Source organism: Ictidomys tridecemlineatus, chromosome 10 (assembly GCF_052094955.1).
Source record: "Ictidomys tridecemlineatus isolate mIctTri1 chromosome 10, mIctTri1.hap1, whole genome shotgun sequence".
NCBI lineage: Eukaryota > Metazoa > Chordata > Mammalia > Rodentia > Sciuridae > Ictidomys > Ictidomys tridecemlineatus.
Window position 1 is genome coordinate 38,964,300 of NC_135486.1, and position 6,811 is coordinate 38,971,110.

Consider the following 6,811-nt stretch of genomic DNA (forward strand, 5'->3'; position numbering starts at 1 on the left):
ACCATCCCAACTCTACCAATCCCAGACACCTGGGATTACAGAGAACACAATTATCTCTTGTCTTTTAAAACATTATTCTCAAACTCATACGAATATATAAAAGCATATTGGAATTGTCCTGTCAAAATGGGATCATACACTTGACATTTTTCTGCAACTTCCAATATTTACAGAACAGATGGAATTGATTTCATTGTATTACAATTTGCACAAGCATACACATTAGGGAGGAGCTAGACTTTATGGAACAACTTCCTGATTGTTTCAGATATTCTGTTCTTTGCAGAGGAGCTTCCTTCTGCATGTGTCTCTTAGCCTACTCTCTCTTTTAAGGCAATTTGTTTACAGTAGGTTGTGACGAGCCTTTCACTTTGCTTTCTGTTTGGAGTTCAAAGAGCTGTGTATTTATAATTTTGCCTCATATTTGAAACATTTTCTACCATTATTTCTTCAAATATATTTGTGACCCACCCCATGCCTTTTTTCCTTCAATTGCACATAGGTTTGGTGATGTGATATTTTCCCATAGATCAGCGAGATTCTTTACTTTATTATTTGTTTGATTTTTTTTTTTAGTCTTTCTTGGGGTATATATGGAAATGGAGCAGAAGGCTCCTGTTTAAAGCATATGATTGGATGCTCCTGTAACCTCTCCCTGCAACTCACCCTGACATTCTCCCCTCTTCCCATCACCAGGAAAATGGTGACATGCTTTCTAGAAGAATAGATTACTTTGCATTCTCTAAAATTATGCACATATGATGATTATCAAATTCACATGGACATCTCAACATATGGATTTTTTAGGATCTGGCTTCTTTCAATCAGAATGATATTTTGAGATTCGTCTAGTTTGAAGCATGTGTCAGTAGTTTGTCAGTATTTATGGTTTTGTAGTCTTCTCTTGGATAGATATACATTTTATTTCCTTACCTTTGATGGACATCTGAGATGCTTCTAATTTTTGACTATGAAGATGTTATGAATACCCATGTATAAGTTTTGTGCAGATATATGCCTTCACTTGGCTTGGGCAGATACTTAGAAATGGAATGGCGGAATCATATGGTAGGTGTGTATTTAACTTTTTAATAGACTGCAAAAACTTTTTTCCAAAGTGGTTATAAAACCAAACATTGAGACCATATCTTGAGCCCAACTCCCTATTTAAAATTCCTCTGACCCTTGTCATCCAAAATAATTAGGGTGAATTAGAAAATGAATCCAATGTAAGGGAAGCGGACAGAAATCCACAGGTTTTTCTGAGGGGTCTTGGGGAGGGACAGGTTGAAGTAGGGTAAATAGAAAAAATAATTTTTAAGTTTCCCAATAAATAAATGAGGAGAGTGATATGTATCCATGGGGCTTAATTAAGGTTAATTATTTCGTGAGAACTAGAAGGAGGATTTAAGCCTTGCTCAATCCACAAGGCTTCTTCATTGTACACCCACTGATCCACTCCATGCCAGCAACAGTCTTCACCAGTGACCAGGCCCCTTCACGCAATCGAGAGTCAATGGGCTAGTCAAGGGGTTAGGAGAAACAAGGCCATTTAATAAGCATAGCAGAGCCTCCCTAACCAACGCCATGCCTCCTCGGACAGTTCCAGAGAGTTCAGAGCCTCCGTGGTGGGAAGCAGATGAACAGCCATGACCAGTGGCCCCTTTTGGCAGTCAGGGTGTCTTTGGGGACAGTGCAGTGTGCAAGGACCAGCATTGGAGCCAGACTCCACCTCATCACGTGCCTCTCAGGGATATTATAAGGACAGAGGACATGCATTTTGTCCCTGTGGACCCCAGGATCATCTTTGCCTGATCTGGGGAGGGGACAGCAGGGAGAGTGGAGGCTGTTGAACACTAAATATATTGAGCACCTATGATATACCAGATGCTCTGTGGTGTACATTACATAAGGCAATACCCCTTCAGAGACAAGTCATTCACTCATGACCACAGAGCTTGAAAGTGTCAAAGTATCATTCCATAGTTCCATGCTTCTCCCCATGCAGAGAAATGAGCTCTGGGAGAGGCAGCACCGTGTGACCATTGAGGGACCTAACCAGGTCAGGCTGCCTAATCAAACAGCTTGACTGCTACATGGTTTTAGGCAAATTACTTAATCTCTTGTTTCTTGTCAGTTTACTTATCGGTATCCTTTGTAGCATCTTCCAATATTCATTGATTTCATTGTAGTAAATTTTGCATAAGCATTACATTAGGGAGGAGCTACTTTATGGAACAACTTCCTGATTGTTGCAGATAGTCTGTTCTTTGCAGAGATGCTTCCTTCTGGGTGTGTCCCTTAGTCTACTCTCTCTTTTAAGGCAATTTGTTTATAGTAGGTCGTGAGGAGCCTTTCACTTTGCTTCCTGCTAGGACTAGATAAGGATTTAACAAAATCTTACACATAAAGCACTTAACTCAGGTCTAGAAAAGAAAAGGTATTCCTGTGGCGTAAGCAAGCTGCTGCATCGAACATGGCTCTCCCTGAGGGGCTGAAAGATAATTCTAGGTGAGAAAGAAGTAGAGGAGCTTTGGAGGGAAGATAGATCTCCTGAACAAGCTGCCTTCCAACTAACTTTAGAGCTTGTCACTCCAAATAAAATCAGCAACAGCCACAACATACTCCTACAACATACTTCTTTACCTTTAGCAGACACTGTCTCAGTTTAGCCTCATTACGATCCAATCCAGTGGGACTATTATCCCCATTTTGTAATCGAGGAAACTGTAGCTCTGAGATTCTAGGTCCAGCCCAAGTTTTGTGTAGGGTGGGAATTTCAGGTGGGTGACAGACTGGGGTCCCCTGGCTACCCGAAGAGGGGAAAGACCTTAGGGACATCAGGATTTGCAGAATGATGTATACCAGTGGTTCTTAAATTTGAGCATGCTTCAGAATGCCCTGGACAGCTTGTGGAAATCAGATCCCTAGCCCCACCCCTACTCTCTGATTCAGTAAGTCTAGGGCTGGGAATTACTCTTCCTCAGTGTCCTTGTGAGCGGCAGTGACATCTTGTGGTGAGTAAGGGAAGAAACCTTGGAGTCCGTGCAAATCTCAAATACCAACCAGTGTAGGATACTGGGGGAATCAGACCCCCTGATCCCCAATAGCCTGGCCCAGCCCTGGGTGCAGGCACGAAAAAAGCTCACAGGCCGAGACTGTGCTCTGGAGGAAGAAAACAGAATCTTGTATTATCGAACTTTCAGCTTCAATTCAGGTTTTTAATTTTTTTTAACTATTTCTTTAATTTTTTTTTAACTAATTCCCTCCTTGGTGAAGGAACCCCTCAAAGTGAGCCCATGCCAAGAAGCTCCAGGTGGTATGGCATGCAATCTGCGATTGCCTTCAGACCAAAGGGGCATTTTATTGCATGGCTAGTTCCCCTGGTGGCTGGACATGGATCCTTGGCAGGGTTTTCTGAGGGATTAAGGTTGCAGTCAGCATTTGTAAGTGTGTGAAAGGAGCCCCAAACCCCGTAGGCAGGGCAGCGACACCCCTTATTTCCTCTACTCAAGCAGCTGTTAAATTGGTAGATGGGATCCCGGGAGAGTGTCTTTGGAGTTAGGAAGCTTCTCATGACCTGTGTTTGCTGCTTGGGTTTGAATTCCGGCTCTGCCTGGGTTGGGATCTAGGGTGCCTCACCTCAGCTTTGTGAGCTGTCCATCTTTAAAATGGGCAAAGGGACTTCAGTGATCTAAGTGAATGCGCCCTATGGTGCCTGGCATTTGATAGAGATGGCTAAGCCTGGGTACCTGGGCAGGGGAGGAGGGCACCCAGGACATAGCTCAAGTTCCTGCCTGCCACCAACAGCCTCAGCCCAGGTCCCACCTCAAGACCTGGCTTGAGTCTTGCCCCTTCCTGAGCCTGTCTCCCACAGGCACAACCAAGACCTGAGGAGCCTCCAAAGTTCCAAGTTCTGGTACCCTATGGCCATCTCACTCTGAGAGATGTTAATCATTAACTGCCAGGTTAATGGGGCTGCAAGGGAAATGCCCTGGAAAGGACAGGGACAGGCCCGCCCTGGCCCTCCTGGTGCTCATCTTGCTGAGTCACTGCTGCCTGCCCAGCTCCTTGCCCCAGAGACTCTCAGGCCAGTGGGGGTCACAGGGTTCACACCCAGCGTGATTTTTGCCCTCCTATGGCCACTCCTCAGTGCACTGCTGCTCCCAGGCAGCAAGAGGGCGCCCTTCGCGTCATGGAAGGGTCCAGGCTGGCCTGGCTAGGATGGTGTCAGAGTGGCTAACTGGTTCCTCTCCAAAATCATAAACCGTCCCCGCTAAAATGACTTAGCCACCCCACATGCCCTGTTTCAAAAGGTGGCCTGTGAGGTCATTCAGGGAGCCAAGGTCTCAGGGAGCCAAGGTCTGAGAAGGTCAATCTCTTAGATCTGTCTGGAGATTCGATAAATTAATTGACAATGAGACTCATGTAATAAGGCAAAACCCTTCCTCCACGTTCAGGACCCAATGCCATAGCAACAACAGAAAAATCCAGTCCTGGGGTTAAGGCCCTCACAGCATCATGTAGCCCATATTGACTGTCTCCACAGCCCAGAGCCAACAGGGTACAAACCTGCCCACATGATCCCAGGGCCCTCTCTAAGCTCTCCCCTCGTCTGAGCCCTCTGAACTCCATAGAGTAGCTGAGAGGGGTGAAAAAAGCAGGCAGTGGGCTTTAGTGCAGGAACTGTCATGCATGGTATGAAAAGAACAAGGTTCTGGCCCCAGCTGGTCATTGGATACCTATGTGACAGCATCTAACTTCTCTGTCTCTGATCATCAGCTGTCAGTGATACTAATGGTAACTATCTGGGGGTACCTCAGAGGGTTGCTATCGTGTTCAAATCAGGAAATGCATATTTATTTATTATTCCACTCATGTGTTCAATGTGTATTAAGAACTTGCCTGGAATGTGAAAATACACCGTCTTGAAGGCAGAAGAAAGATTAAGAAGGACCCCCATAAAAGCCCCCCACTGTGGCCCAACCAGTCATGCACACAGACTTAGCACCGGCCTTTCTTACACTTGAGCCAGAGGCCTACTGCCAAGAAGCAGGAGGAGGAAGGCAAGCTGGAGGACAGAGGAGGGCTGTGCTGCAAGGTGGAGGAGGTAGGAAGAAGGGTGAGAGGAGGACATGGCTGCTTTGCCCATATGGCCTCATCTGTCCCTGTGATCTCAAGGCTGAGCCCAGTTTCTTCCATAAGCTCCCGGGGAATTGTTGAGCTTGGCATGATTCATTATCTCCACATCTGCCTCACATCTGCTCAGGCAGCTCAAGGACCTCAGCAGTCTTCTGGGCTTCATGCCTCCATCTCACTTTTCACCTCATCTGCCTGCTCCCAGCCACAGGGACCAAGATTTGGAAATGGAGGGGCCTGAAGAAGAAATTGCCGAAGAGGCCCACTCAGAAGCAGCCATGCCCATTTCAGGGCCAGGCTTCCTGGAGCCTTTCCCTCTGACAGAGATGCAACCATGACAGCTGGAACCAGCCTGATCTGATGGTAGCATCCAGGCAGATGAGGGGCTGGGCGGGTAAGCAGCGGCCCCTCTCACTCCTGGGTGCAGGAGGTAGTGAACCCTGGGCCAGGTGGTCAACACCAGCTGGGTCCATGGAAGGCAGAGGTCAAAGATTCATAGAGGAAAGCAGGACAGTTTGGGGTAATCCTAAATACTGATACAGAGGTGCTTACAATGCCATCCATCTGACACAGATTGACATAATAAGCCTGATGCCCCCAAATACAGACTCAGTCTTGTCACATCACACGTCTCCCACTAGGCTGGGTACTTCCCAAGGACACAAGCCATGTCCCCTTTTCATCTTACACCTCCTGTAAGAGGCTCCATCTCTTAGGAGAGTTCATCAGTGCTCACCAGGCACCTGCTGGCCTGTGGGCCAGCCTGCTGGGAGGGAAGCAGTTGCGTATAAATGGCTCCCTATCCAGGCTGAGCCCTAGCTCCACCCGTTATCAAGCTCAGAGCCTAGGCATACGGTGTTTGGAGAAGCCCAAGGGCAAAAAGGCAGAGTGAGTGTCATATGAATTCAGAGCAGAACAGGAAAAAGCCAGATAATGTGGGGCCTTGGGAGTCACATCAATAAGTCTTTATCCCACAAAGGGAAACATCAAAGCTTCCCAAAGCAGGTTATGTGCGTGGCATGACTAGATTGGTGTCCTGAAAGACCACGTGACTGCATTGTGAGGAATGGATTGGATAGGCCCAAAATGGACTCAAGGTATGGCAGGTAGGTGGCTGCTGCAGTAGTCACGGTGTGAAAGGTCAGGGTAGATAAGCACAGAGTGATAGTGCAGAAGTTGGGAAAGGAGGAGGGACTAGAGATGTATTTGGGAGATCAAATCAGCAGAACTAGGAAATCAGCTGACCTTGGAGGGAGGGAGGGAGGGAGAGAAGGAGGGAGCCAGCCAAGGGAGACTCTTGCTTTATTCCTGGTTTGCTCCAAAGGGTAGGTGGTGCTGTTAATCATGGCACCAGGAAACCCAGTAAGAGAATGACCCAGGCTAAAGAGAAGAATAAGTGTTCTGTCTTAGGCATACTGAGTCGGAGAAACCTTTGAGACATCCCAAAAGAGATGTCAGATAGGCAGGTGGATGTCTCAGTGAGGAGCTCAGAGATAATTTGTGTGAGTCATTTGCAAATTATATGCACTGACTGATGAATCACCCATCTGATGTGGGTTCTTCTGATCCCAGCTCCCTGTTTCATTGGTCAAATCACTTCTTGTACTAGGACTCCACTTCCACAATGGTTTTATGGCCCGCTCTAACGTTCTCTGAATCTGTGAGCACTTGA